This window comes from Bos indicus, chromosome 23 (assembly GCF_029378745.1).
Source record: "Bos indicus isolate NIAB-ARS_2022 breed Sahiwal x Tharparkar chromosome 23, NIAB-ARS_B.indTharparkar_mat_pri_1.0, whole genome shotgun sequence".
NCBI classification, from domain to species: domain Eukaryota; kingdom Metazoa; phylum Chordata; class Mammalia; order Artiodactyla; family Bovidae; genus Bos; species Bos indicus.
The window spans coordinates 42,416,680-42,431,840 of NC_091782.1; the positions used below are offsets into that span (position 1 = coordinate 42,416,680).

A 15,161-nucleotide genomic window follows, 5' to 3' on the forward strand; every position below is an offset into this window, starting at 1 on the left:
ATGGTGTATGCATCCTAAGTACCTGTTGAAGAGACCACCTGTTGCTGAAAATTCCTCAGTTGCTGTTTTCCTTCTGTCCTGAAGTTTTTCAAAATGCTGAGGAAAGATGATGGGGCCAGAGGGTTTCAGTGGTCTGCTGTCCCCTGGGGCCCAGTCCCCTCTGGGCTCCAGCTCATCTGGCCTGCTCAGTGACTCCCTGCCTCCTATCTGTTCTACACATTACCTGTTTAAATAGCCACATTACATCAAGTGGTCCCTGGTGGCTCAAGGGTAAAGAATCCATCTGCCAATGCAGGAGATGCAGGTTCACTCTGGGTCAGGAAGATCCCTTGGAGAAGGAAATGGCAGTCCACTCACGTATTCTTGCCTGGGAAATCCCATGGACAAAGGAGCTTGGCGGGCTACATGGGGTCACAAAAGAGTCAGACACAACTTAGCGACTAACCAACAGCCAAAAGGAAATACTATAAGAGAGAGATGAAAGGAGAAAACATTGTCATTGAATACCACAGTGATTGGGCAAGAACAGGAACATATCAGCTCCAGCGGAAGGCTTCAGTTCGAATGAAGCACTATGATCAGGAAGAAACTGGCTCTAACCTAATACCTGGGCAGGGGGCGGGGGTGAATTATGTGTAGCCTTCCAATAAACTAGGCAAACAGACTGGTGGCATGTTTGAAGAAATGACTGTGATTAGCTTTTGGTTTATCATCTTCTATCCCAGGAAGCTCATTAGTAAGCACACGATGTGAGTGTTGTCAAAATTCCCCTGAAATATACAAGAACAATATCTCCTGATATCAAGCTCCCGGGAATATGATAAGGGCAGGTAGGAATCTATACCCAGTGCATAGAAATAGGAAAACCACAGTTCTGCAAGGTTTCATTCACAAAGAGAAGCAGGTCATGGGGCACAAATACTAATTCATGCTTAGTAGGGACTTCACCTTTGCTGCTAACAGAGCTATGGTTTAGTAGAGAAATTCTCTTTAGTTTCGTGGGGAGAACCAGTGTATGTGTTACGAATGTCTAAAGGGCATCATTGTGGGAAGGATACTCATTTCATCTGCTGCTGCTACCGTTTAGCTGCTGTCGTGTCTGACTCTGCAACCCCCTGGACTGTAGCCTGCCAGGTTCCTCTGTCCATGGGATTCTCCAGGCAAGAACACTGGAGTGGGTTGCCATTTCCTTCTCCAGGGGATCTTCCCCACCCAGGGATTGAACCCCCGTCTCCTGTTTGGCAGGCAGATTCTTCACCACTGAGCCACCTGGGAAGCCCTCATTTCATCTGGGAGAAAGTAAAAAAATCAGCAAAAGCTTGGTCACTAGGTAGGTACCAGAGCTGCAGGAAAGTAATTTTTCTCTTTTCGATTCTGTGCTGAGTTCTGCTGGCACCCTGAATCAGGATGAAATTAACACCACACTCCTCACAGGGAACTTAGCATTTTAAAAAAGCTCACATTGTGTTTTAAACCTTTTATCACAAAATAATAGAAGTCATGAAGTTCAAGTTTGTTCCTGTGGTTTTTCTCTGAAACATCTGTGATTTTATATGGGGGATGAGTTTATATTCCATGTGGATCTTTGTCCATTGAAAATATGGTTGAAGAGCTAGTGGTTCAATATGTAAGGCTTACTCCCCACCCCCATCAGAGGTACTTGCTTTCCTCCTTGCAGGCACTCCAGAAATTTTTTTTTTTAAATAAGAAACACCTTTTATGTTCACATTCATTGTCATTATTACTATTTGCTGTGTCTGAACAGTGTGACTCATTCCAACTAAAAGCCCCCAGGAGAATAGAGGAGGAAGGCTAAGAAGCAAATTCCATTCAATAAATTACTATTGAGCACTTACTATGTTTGGCGCTATGAGGCCAGCATCCTTAAAGAGCATGTTATCCAGCAGACTATGTAGGGCAGATATACTAATAACTATAAATCAGGACAAAGTAAGGGAAGAGTCTTACCAAAGGTGCTAAAAATCTGGAGGAGTGGGTGGATCACCATTTGAAAAGGCTCAGCAAAGGTTTTGGAGGGAGACTGGTAAGGGGGGAAAAAGCTGTGGAAGCCAGGTGCCAGCTGGGCCCTCCCTGCCATTAAGCTCTAGGTTGGACAGGCCTGAATACCCACTCCAGGCCTCCTGGAAAATCCAGCCCTGCCCCCCCCACCCAACACTTCCCCACCCCCTGCATGTGCCCGTTGTCTGCTCTGCAGGGTGTCACCACTCATTCGTTCCCTCTGCTGAAACCCCATCTCTTTTCTTGATTTCCACAAAAAACCACTTACACAAGCCTTTCTGAGATGCCATTATTATTGAAGGGGTTGGAGAGATGGGTTGTAGCCCAATAATGATCTCAATGGGGCATGGCAGCCCACTCCTGTATTCTTGCCTGGAAAATCCCGTGGGCAGAGGAGCCTGGCGGGCTACAGTCCATGGGGTTGCAAAGAGTCGGACAGGACTGAAGTGACTTAGCAAGCACTCACACAATGATCTTAACACTGAACATTTGTCATCTCTGTGTTTAAAAATCCTTTGGGAGCCCCACCCTGTTGCTCATTCATTTTCCCTTTTGCTGCCTCTCTTTTGGTCAAAACCCCCCAAATTCCATTCATTTTCTTTTATAAAAGAGTAAGTAATTTATTTTTACTTTAGCAGCACTGGGTCTTTGATGGCACGCGCAGGCTTTCTCTAGTTTCAGGATACAGGCTTAGTTGCCCCTCGGCATGTGGGATCTTAGGTCCCTGACCAGGTATTGAACCCATGACCCCTGCATTGGAAGGTAGATTCTTAACCCCCTGGACCAGCAGGGAAGCCCCTCCATTCATTTTCTTAAACACAGAATTTCAACCTAAATTGTAGTTTACACTCTTCCTTTACACTAGGAACTATGGCCTACTTTTCCTAACAAGTGACCCATTGGTGTTTTATTTTCTTAAAGACTGTTTTCCTCCCTCTAAGATAAACTCTGGTTGGTATAATTTTATTTTTAGCATGCAACCATGATAACTTTTCAAGGCAGCGTTGCAAGATGAGGATATTTCATAGGGTCATGGGGTTAGAAGACCTAGAAAAATTCTTAGAGATTTTTCAAACAACCATCTCTCATTTTACCAGTAAGAAAACTGAAGCTCAGCCCTGCTCGAGTGCATGAACTTACTGGTGCAGAACTTTGCCAGCTCCATGCTTTTCCACACGATGATGAAGACTTACGGATGAAGGTATAAAGTTGGAAAACCAGGCATTTATTACAGGAGGTGTTGTTAGGTAGGTTGTCGGGTGGCAAAAGATGTGAATAGTAAAAGTAGCTTTTTTATTTCCTTGTAAGTGACCTTATAAGCCACTCAGCCCACCACACTGGCCAACAGGAGCAATCTAGACTTTTCAAATAGCAACATCTCCATGAATGTCATAGCAGTGTTTTTGATTGGTTTAGAGCCCAGAATATGGAGCCAGATTGCTAGGTTAGAAATCTCATCTCTGGCATATACTTTCTAGATAACCTTGGCAAGTTTCTTTATGCCTCAGTTATGGTATCTGTGAAATGGGGGATAATGATAGAGCTGCTTCGTATGGTTATGTAGAAGCCAGTATCTAAAAAGTGCTTGGTGGTTGCTTAGTCACTAAGTCGTGTCCAGCTGTTTTTGCTACATTATGCACTGTAGCCTGCCCGCCAGGCTCCTCTGTCCATGGCATTTCCCAGGCAAGAATACTGCAGTGGGTTGCCATTTCCTTCTCCAGGGAATCTTCCCAACCCAGGGATTGAACCCATGTTTCCTGCATTGGCAGAGGGGTTCTTTACCATTGAGCTCCCTGGGAAGCCCAAGCAGCGCTTAGAATAGTGCTCTGGGCATAATTCATGCTACATAAATATAAGCTATTTATTATGTCAGTTTTTCTTTTTAGTATTTTTCTTATGTGAAGAACACACTATAATGATTATAAATGAATATATTAAAATAGTGCATCCAAATGTCAAGAGTAAAAGCATGACCTCTAAATAGAAGGACATTTCAACATACTTCTCAGGAGTTTAATAAAAGATACTGACATTCATCCAGCTCGTTGCTTGTATCACTACTTTGTTCTGATTATCACTGAGTAGTATTCCATGGTATGGATGTGCTGTGGTTTGTTTAACCATTCACCCATTCAGGGACAGTCAAGTTGTTTCCAGTTTCTGGCTATTGCAAATAAAGTTGTTATGACCATTCATGGACAGGTTTTTGTGTGAACGTAAGTTTTCATTTCTCCGGGATGAATACTGTAGTGTGTAATATGTGGTTGTATGGTAATTGCCCATTTTTTTGTCCACACCCCAAAACATGTGGGAATCCAAGTTTCTTGACCAAGGATCAAACGAATAGCATGGAGTTTTAACCACTGGACTACCAGGACAATCCCCAGCATATTTTTTTTTTTAAAGCAACTGTAAACTTTTCGAGTGTCTGTTCTATTTGGGATTACCAAATATAGGAAGAATCCAATTTCCCTGCATCTTTACCATTTGGTGGTATCACTACTTTTTATTTTAGTCATTCTCATAGATATGTCGAGATATCTCGTGGTCTGAATTTGCATTTCCCTGATTAGTAATGATGTTGAGGGCTTCTCTGGTGGGTCAGTGGCAAAGAACCCACCTGCCAATGCAGGAGACGGAGGTTCAATCCATGGGTCAGGAAGATCGCCTCAGGGAAATGGCAATCCACACCGCTATTCTTGCCTGAAAAATCCCATGGACAGATAGTCCTGGCAGGCTACAGTCCATGGGGTCACAAAGAGTTGGACATGACTTAGCTACTGAGCATGCACGCAGTGATGTTGAATGTATTTTTCATGTGCTTATTTGTCATCTGTAGGACCTCTTTGGTGAAATGTCTCTTTTGCTCATTTTCTCACTGGATTGTTTGGTATTTTTACTGTTGAATTTTCCAAGTTCTTTATATATTCTAGATACTAGTCCTTTGCTGGATATGTGGTTTGCAAATATTTTCTCACAGTCTGTGTCATATCTTTTCATCCTCCTAACAGGGTCTTTCACAGAGTAGCATTGAAACATATACATTACCATATGTAAAATGGATAGCTAGTGGGAAGTTGCTATATAACACAGGGAGCTAACTCTGTGACAACATAGAGGGGTGGGGGGTGGGGAGTGGGAGGGAGGTTCAAGAGGGAGGGGATATCTGTATACTTACGGATGATTCACTGTACAGCAGAAATCAACACAACACTGAAAAGCAATTATCCTCCAATTAAAATAAATTTTAAAAAGCAGATTTTAAAATTTTGGTGGAGCCTAATTTATCAGTTTTTCCTTTTATGAATCATACTTTGGCATGAAGTCTAAGACTTTTTTGTCTAGCCCTAGATTCCAAAGATATTCTCCAGGTTTTTTTTTTTCTTTCTTTCTTTCCTGAAAGTACATAGATTTCGGTTTTATTTTGTTTATATTGTACTTTTATTTGAATTAATTATTGTATAAGGTCAAAGTTCAATTTTTGTCTATAAATGTCCACCTGTTCTAGCACTATTTACTGTAAAAGTCCTGGAGGTTCCTGCAGAGTTGAAATCTCAACTGTATAGCGCTTCGTGAAGTGATTACATCTAAGGATCTAAAGAAGCATGGAACATCTGGATGTGCCCTGGGTCTGATAATGCCTGCACATGGTTCTTCTCTGTATTTGAGGATGGTTAGGTGGGTGATGCCACCATTAATACTCAGGACCCAAGATACAGAGGGAATCATGTCTGTGATCAGAACTCAGGTTTACACAAACTGATGGGTACCCGCCTTCGTAACACCCTCCACTCCCCAGGACCCATCTCCCCTCCTAAAAGGGCTCAGGAGCAGCAGGTGAGGCTACCCCGAGAAATCAAGAACCCACTATCAAGGGGCAGAAAGATGATAGAAGAGGCGGCCTCCGTGGTGGATACTGACCCAGGATCCATTCCACATTTGGATGCCCCAGATTGACTTTCCACCCCTGATTTTCCCAGTTGACTTAAGAAATAAAGTCAGTTGGGAAAGCAGACAAACAAACTAATAAAACAAAAAAGTAAATAAAACAATGAAACCACGTTGTGTTCTCTAGGTGTGGGAGCAGCAAGAAAAAAGGGAAAAGATAATGGCTTCTTAGGACAGCTTCACCAAAGTACCAGTGAATCCAATCCAGTTGTTGGAATGAGAAAAGTATCTCTTCACGTGGTTACTCATCCTTTCCAAAGTCTTGCAGAAGTCGTGAACTCTTCTGCTCCTGGCACTCAGAAACATTCCATTTTGTTAACTCTGGAGTCTCAGTTTTCTCTCCTCCCTTCTCCTCCTCCTCTCTTCTTCCGTTTATTCCTCCTCCTTCTCCTCCTTCACCTTTCCTCCATTGAATCCCTTTTGTATCATTGTAAAATATCCATTAGGCAAGTGTGTGGATGTATCCAGGTGTCCTGGCCTACTAATATTGTGGGTTATGTTGATTAACTCCCAAATACTGAACCAGACTTGCATTCCTGGATTAAACCCTACTTAGCTATGATGTATAATTCTTTGGCAATATTGCTGAATTCTATTTGCTAATATATTGTTAAATTTTTTTGCATCATTGTTCACAAGAAATATTGGTCTGCAGTTTTCTTATTTTGTATCATCTTTGCCTGTGTGTGAGGATAATATTAGCTCTATAAAATGAACTGGAAGTGATTTTTCTTTTTTCTATAAGAGATTATATAGAATTGGTATTAAGTCTTCCTTAAATGTTTGGTAGAATTTCTCCTGTAAAACCCTCTGGGGTAGGAGATCTCTTTGGGGGGGAATTTTTAAAAATTGCCAATTCAATTTCCTTAATGATGTTAGGATTATTGAAATTTTCTATTTCATTTTTGGGAAGTTGTTGTGGCTTGTGTTTTTGAACAATTGGTTAATTTCATCTGTGTTGTCAAATCTATATGTTACTTTTTTTTTTTTTTTTCATGGTGTCCCCTTTTCTTTTTGACATCTGTAGTGATACCTTTTATTCATTCCAGATATTGGTCATTTGTGTCTTCTTTCCATTTTCCCTTTGTCAGTCTTGATAGAAGTTTGTCAGTTTTGGTCTTTTTGAAGAGCCAAGGTTTGTATCATTGATTTTCTCTATTGTTTTTCCTGTTTTCATTGATTTCTGCTCTTAACCTCATTGTTTCCTTTCTCTTGCTTGCTTTGGGTTTATTTTGCTTCTCTTTTTCTACATTCTTGTGGTGAGATCTTAGATTATTGATTTGGGACTTTGTCCCTTTCCTAATGTATGCCTTTGGAGCTATAAATGTCCCTCTCAGCACTACTTTTAATGGCATCCTACAATTTTGCTATTTTAATTTTTATTCAGTTTGATGTATTGATTTCTCTTGAAATTTTTCTCATTGGCCCTTGAATTATTTAGAACCATGGTATTTAGTTTGCAAATGTTGGGAGATTTTTCTATTATCTCTCAATTATCAGTTTCTAGTTTAATCCCACTGTGAATGAAGAACATACACTCTGCTGCTGCTGCTGCTGCTGCTGCTGCTTAATCGCTTCAGTTGTGTCTGACTCTGTGCGACCCCAGAGACGGCAGCCCACCAGGCTCCCCCTGTCCCTGGGATTCTCCAGGCAAGAACACTGGAGTGGGTTGCCATTTCCTTCTCCAATGCATGAAACTGAAAAGTGAAAGTGAAGTCGCTCAGTCGTGTCCAACTCTTAGCGACCCCATGGACTGCAGCCCACCAGGCTCCTCAGTCCATGGGGTTTTCCAGGCAAGAGTACTGGAGTGGGGTGCCATTGCCTTCTCAGGAACATATACTCTATGAGACCATAAATGTCTGGCTGGAGTTTCTTAGAAATCATCAACTTGAAATATTTCTTACTTTACCATAAAGGAATCTGGGGATAACCTGGGTTTATAAAGAACCCAGGCAAGCAGGGTTTCTCTTCACTGCCCATTCATTTCTTTATTAACGCAACATTTGTTGAGAATCTAATATGTACCAAGCGTATCATGCTTCTCGGTTTAGACATTTCATTCCCAGGTGACTCAGTGGTAAAGAATCTCCTGCCAGTGCAGAAGCCACAGGAGGTGCGGGTTCAGTCCCTGGGTCAGGAAGATCCCCTGGAGGAGGAAATGGCAACCCATTCCAGCATTCTTGCAAGAATAATCCCATGGACAGAGGAGCCTGGTGGACTACAGTCCACGGGGTTGCAAAGAGCTGGACACGACAGAGCGACTGACTGAGCATTGACAAGTGCTAATAAAAGGACAAAATTCTCTGAGGACAATTTGACATATAATTTTCCAAATTCAGACAGAAACACAGTGACTTCATAGAGGAAAAGTCTATAGAAGGCTCTATAAGAACTACTCGATTCAATTGCATTTAGAAATGGTTATGTAACTGTTGCACTGAACTAGCATGACTCATAGGATGTAATCAATCATAAAGCAACACTTCAAATTTATTCCACAGAGTTAGCACTTTCTCGGCTCTTGGGTTTGAAATTTAGAGGAAATTTTTATTCTTCCAGTTACTTCCAGGTAATATATCCATTGGTCAGTAATTAACGTGTCTGGATTCACGTCACAGTAAAAAAAAAAACATCGACAGGTTTCTCCCATCCCCAGCTCAACCTCCTACAAAGAGCTACAGTTGGGTTAGGAGAGAAACCTGTGTTCCCTTCCTTTCCACATCCCTGCCCCTTGCAGTCTGTAGAAGGCGGCTGCGCACTTTTCTCTGGTTAGAATACCAGGAGGAGGAGGAGAAGGCGGGGCAGGAAAGTTCTTACTTGTCTGGTCCTCTTGTGAAGATCTGGTGTTACAGTTCTTTGATCTTCACAGGTATATAAAGTTGCCTCTCCTGTTGGTTTGTATGAATTTTTTGGAGATGCTCCAGGGTAGAGTTATCTCACCAAGATTTCCCTGCGAACAAATGGATCCATCTTAATATGGCTATCACTTACTCTTTCCTGGGACCCTAGGAATCTGTTACCAACTCCAGCCTTTTTGTTCATCTGGCTACACGTCCAAATGATCCTCTTAGAAAGGATGCAAGATAACCCCATGCTTGCATTCTTTTGTGGGTGACCCACATCCGATCCAGGGGAACTACCCACATTTTCTTTGCCCCTAAAGATTTAGAAAAGTTGGTGGGGGGAGGACACCCAGCACACAGACTACTCTATACAAAACAACTGCCATCTTTAACCTCTAGTTTTCATTTTTTATGTACTTTATATTTATGTAAGGGGTTGAAAGCCATGTGATCAGATTTTGATAACCTCTCTCACAAATTTTGCACATGGAGGTCTTGTACCTCACTTTTAAATGTGACATCAGTGTCACAGTGCGTTAGCTGAAACTTTCATCCGTCTACAGTTCTACCTGCCTTGTGATCCTAGAATGACCAGTTTCTAACCCCACCTTTGGTTTAGACTTGCCATGTCACCATGAGAAGTAGCCTTTTCTTCCCCTAGTTTCATCATCTAAGGGAAAGTTAATATCAAGTCTTTATGTAATTTGACGTACTCACTTTCATAATCTGGAGATTCCTAGGGCTACCACGACAAAATAACCACAGACTAGGTGTTTTAAAGGTTGGGCAGTCCCCAACTTTTTGGTACCAGGAGCTGGTTTCACGGAAGACAGTTTTTCTATGGATCAGGGGTCGGGGGGAAGATGGTTTGGGGATGATTCAATGGAACAGGGGTCGGGGGAGATGGTTTGGGGATGATTCAAACACATTGCACTTATCATGCACTTTATTTCTATTATTATTACATCAGCTCCACCTCAGATCATCAGACATTCAGATCCGGGAGGTTGGGGACCCCTGGTATAAACAATAGAAATTTATATCTCACTGTTCTGGAGGTTAGGAGTCCAAAATCAAAGCGTCACCAAAGCCACATCCCTCCACCAAAGACTCAGACTAGAACCTGTACTGAGCTTCTCTCCTAGCTTCTGAGGGTTACTGGCAGTCCTTGACTTGCAGCTGCATCACTCCAGTCTCCGCCTCTGTCTTCACATGATGGTCTTCCGGCATGTCTACATCTCTGAAGGACCTTCTTATAAGGCACCAGTCATTGGGTTTAGGGCCTACACTAATCCAGTACGACATCATCTTAATGTGGTTACATTGATAAAGACTCTTATTTCCAAATAAGGTCATATTCACAAGTTCTGAGTAATCATGGATTGGGGGGAGGTAAGGGTAACACAGAATATATAATCCAGTACAGGTACAGTAATATTTTCTATACATTTATTTTTATTTGTTTATTTTTTGGCCATGTTGTGCAGCATGTGGGATCTTAGTTGCCTCACCAGGGATCAAACCCACGCCCCCTGCAACGGAAGCATGGAGTCTTACCCACTGAACTACCAGGGAAGTCCCTAATATTATCTATGAAAAGTTCAACATCAGTTGCAAATATGACTTTGCATGTTTTTTCCAACAAATAACCTTTTGCAAACTATGGAGCTTACATCAGGTTTGGAAAAACCTGTGGAAATGGGTACCTCTGGGCTGCACTAGACTGCACTGCATAGCTGTAGTCATAATCATAGCACAAAGGAAGCGAGCAAGCAGCTTAATAAGCATGGGTACAGATCATATGAGAGAATCGAAGCATGCTAATCATAGCTACTCTAGAGATGAGCTAACCGATGCTTTTCCCCCAGCTGAATCCTCAGAGGGATGATGTAGTATTTGTTGATTTTGCCATGTGACTTGTGAAAACAAAAGAGATACAAAGAAGACAAATGACATTGTAATTTTGAGTGGTTTGACTGTAACTGCACATACTACACTAGTGGTGATGTGTTGTTTTGTCTACTTCTCCCTTTTCAAGGCTTTGCAACATGTTAGACATTTTTCCTGAGAGCATTTCCCACCCCCACCCTCCACCACCCCCATACCAGGTTTCCCCTTTGCCAAAAGTTTAAACGGTTGGTTGGAACCCTGTTCAAATAATGACATAACATCAGGCATAGCACTGAAAACCACTAAAGGGGAGTTTTCATGCCATCCGTCAAAATTGGGTTTTTTTAGACTAACTTCAAATAGAGCTTCTTCATGACTTATCAATAAAGTCTGTCCTGAGAAAATCTGGACCTTTAGAATGATCCAGTGAATGGTTCATGCTTATGTATGTTCTATTTCCTATCCAAACACTCTTGCTAATCTTGAGTAACTTCTTCCTGGACCTTTGATTTCGCTTGGCCAAGAGTGTCTTTGGAAAACCATATATTTATGTACCCCTGCTGATTTAATGAGATCGCCATGCAACTTTAGAAACTTGGAATGACTACATTGCATAGCGTGTATTTCCTTCTATTTTCCATGGAACTTCTTTTTGGACCATGGCAAATGCCACTACATGCCTACCTTGCTATGTGCAAGCAGCCAGTGGATACTTATCCATTCTTTTGCTGCAAACGATGGATGCCAAATTCAAATCTTCCTCTAGATAATTGTTTTCTTTGTGTCTTGCTGTGTTATCGCGTCTTTCCTGCAATTTGTATTTTCTTTTGTAAGACATTTGGATTCTTGTGAAAGTGTTATGTATGTAAATAATGGAAACAACACCCACACCATTCCTTAGCTGCTGTGGGTGCTGCCACACTTTCTTCTTGTTTTCTTTCTTCTTTCTCATCTTTTTTTTTAATCACCATAAGAATAGCTTTTAGGAATAGAAATGATGTAACAATCTTAAAGATAAAGTCAGTGCTTTATTATGAATTAGGGGAGAGTAATAAAAATTGGCTTCTCTAGCTGATGGCCGACCTGACGTGGCTTAAAACACAGTAGCAGATGTGATACACTTTGTATAATGTTCCACCACAGATTGAGCAGGGCAAGAGGTATAACACCATAGGTCAAAGTGAAATGGTTGCATGGGAACCAGAGAAATGATTGAGCTTCTGTATGCATTAGCCTGTATTTATAAAGTAAGTTGGCTTCCCTCATAGCTCAGTTGGCAAAGAATCCACCTGCAGTGCAGGAGACCCGGTTCAGTTCCTGGGTTGGGAAGATCCACTGGAGAAGGGATAGGCTACCCACTCCTGTATTCTTGGGCTTCCCTTATGGCTCAGCTGGTAAAGAATCTGCCTGTAATGCAAGAGACCTGGGTTTGATCCCTGGGTTGGGAAGATCCTCTGGAGAAGGGAAAGGTTACCTACTCCAGTATTCTGATCTGGAGAATTCCATGGCCTGTATAGTCCATGGGGTGGCAAAAAGTAGGACACAACTGAGCGACTTTCACTTTCACATTCATAAAGTAAGTTAGGCCACAAAGATTTTTCTCCACCTTGGAGAAAAGAGCCCAAACTACAAGCTGTGCAAAACAACTGGGCCCATTTGTAGTCAGTAGTCTTCCAAGACTTTTAGGATATCTTTTACCTAAAGGGCTCCAAGGGCAGTGCTTGGAGTTGGCCTACACACACAAGCAGGGCCATGAAGTCCCAGCATCTTAGATGTTAACAGAGAGAAGGGACTGAGTCCTGCCACCCTTGCTCTGTGCTGGCCTCCTTCTCTTTAGTAGGAGACATTTGTGTGTAAGGCAGGCTGAGACCGCATCAGCTCAGGCCCTGGGAAGGGGGAAGAAGCCAAGATTCAGGGGGACAGAGGGGACAGAGCGTGTCTTCAGAAGCTAGCCTGTCCCCAGGAGGCAGCGAGGCAGACTTGTGTGCAGCAGTCAAAGGCCGTGACTAACTCAGATTGAGCCAGGCTACTTGGACATCTGACTGTGAACTCTCTGCCAGCAGAACGCAGTTCTGGAAGAAGTCCAGGTGACAATATTCAAAATCAGGCACAGTTCCAGGTGATCGGGCCAGTCACAGCGGGTCCCCAGCAGAAGCTGAGAAGAGAGTAGGAAAATCACATCCTGCGTCCCAGAGGAGGGGCAGTGCAAGCCTCTGGTGGAACGTGAGGACCGCACTGAGGAAACTGGGGTCCTGGCCAGGATCCAATCCCTGCAGAGAACTGACACGCTAGCAGAGAAACTGAGGCCAACTGGAGTCACACGGCTTTGGCCAAAGTGGTAGGAGCACTCTGAGATGCAGAGTCTACAGGAGGAACCAGATTTCCAGGTCTCTAGGCAACCAAACCAGTTTTGTCTATTAATAGGGCTAAGGCTGATGACATTGATCAGGTCTGGCTCAGATTGGCTGGGGGCAACTAAGAGCTTCTGGAACTTGACTGTGCATACGAATTGCCTGGGGATCTTGTTAAAATGAAGATTTGGACTGGGTAAATCTGAGTTGGGGCCTGTATTCTGAATTTCCAACAAGATCCCAAGGGATGCTGCTGGTTTTCTAGAATAACAGAACTCAGAAAATCCACACTTGCTGTCATTTTCTCCTCCCCACTTTCTTCCGCCCGCCCCACTGTTCTCCACCCATTTCTCCAGCCCTCCTCCAAATCATGTCTGACCATCTTCTTTTCCTTTCCTTTCCTTTTCCCCTGTTGTCCCAACCCCTTTGATTGGCTGAATTTCTCTGTCAAGACTACCAAAGAATTTCCACTTTGGGATTTCCCTGGTGGGAATCTGTCTTCCAATGCAGGGCTTCAGGTTAGATCCCTACTCAGGGAACTAAGATCTCACATGCCTCAGGGCAACCCTCGCAACTACTGAAGCTAAGGGCTCTACAGCCCACGTGCTACAAGGAAGACCCAGAGCAGCCAAAAATAAAATATACACAGAAATACTGGGGGAGGAGAGGGAGGTAAGGGATATGTATACAATTTGTGACTGATTCATGTTATTTTAGGGCAGAAACCAACATAAAATTGTAAAGCAATATTCCACCAATTGAAAAATAAATAAAAAATTTAAAAATCTGACACACACAAAAATAAATAAATAAAAGGTTTCTTCACTTTTAGTCCAAAAAAACCATAAATAATTTTTTAAAAAAACCTTCCATTTAGATGATAGATGGTGCGAGATAACATAGTCAGAAACATTTCCTCCATTTCTAGCACGCAACTAAATGCTTTTATGTTTGATAGAAATAACTAGTCCAGATTAATCTCCTTTTTGGTCTCATAAAGAAAGTGAAGAATATGTTACCTTTCTCTCCTAATATAATCCAACCATTACAAGAAAAATTTGTCTGAATGCTCGCTTAGACAACACATATACTAAAGTTGGAACAGTACAGAGAAGATGAACACAGTCCCTGTGCAAAAATGACATGCAAATTTCTGAAGCTTTCCATATTTTAAAAAAGACATTAAAATAGACATAAATTAATGGAGAAATATACTGTGTTTATGAAAGACAGGAACCAAGATAGTAAAATTTTCAGTTCTACTCCAATTAATCTATAAAAGGAATGCAAATCCAATAAAAATCCCAACAGAGTTTTGGTAAAACCTAATTCTCAAATTCAAATAAAAGAGCAAATGGGCAAGAATAGCTCAGAAAAATTTGAAGATAAAGAACAGAGTTGGGGTGGGGGGTGGGAAGAGGAGAGTGTGGGAGGGGAGTTCTCACTCTAGTGAAACTCCAGACTGAATATGTAGTCAGTTATTAAAACGGTGTAATGATAGATATTTTATCTAATGTGATCATAAGTGATTTTGATTTTCTTATTTGTGCTCTTTTTTCCTACATCAAATGTGCTAGTTTTGTAATAAAAATAAAGCTAAAAAATTAATGCTTTAAAAAAGGAAATCTCTACTATAAGATAAAAAAATTAGAATGTTGTCACATATTTATGTCCCTACTGCCTAAAAACATGTGGTATACACTACCAGCTCTAAGGAGTTACCAGTTCCTGGCTTCAGTTCAGTTCAGTCACTCAGTCGTGTCCGACTTTTTGCAACCCCATGGACTGCAGCACACCAAGCTTCCCTGTCCATCATCTGCTACTGCTAAGTCACTTCAGTCGTGTCCGACTCTGTGCAACCCCATAGAGGGCAGCCCACCAGGCTCCCCGTCCCTGGGATTCTCCAGGCAAGAACACTGGAGTGGGTTGCCATTTCCTTCTCCAATGCAAGAAAGTAAGAAGTGAAAGTGAAGTCGCTCAGTCGTGCCCAACCCTCAGCAACCCCATAGGCTGCAGCCTTCCAGGCTCCTCCGTCCATGGGATTTTCCAGGCAAGAATACTGGAGTGGGGTGCCACTGCCTTCTCCATGTCCATCATCAACTCCCCTCAA

General features: G+C 42.2%; 1 non-coding gene across 1 annotated transcript; it reads left to right on the forward strand.

Annotated features, from left to right (window-relative positions):
- The first annotated feature begins 14,117 nt into the window (after window positions 1-14,117).
- On the forward strand, window positions 14,118-14,224 carry LOC139179152 (U6 spliceosomal RNA). Its single transcript, XR_011563581.1, has one exon. It is a non-coding gene; the product is annotated as a U6 spliceosomal RNA (small nuclear RNA).
- The last annotated feature ends 937 nt before the right edge of the window (window positions 14,225-15,161 follow it).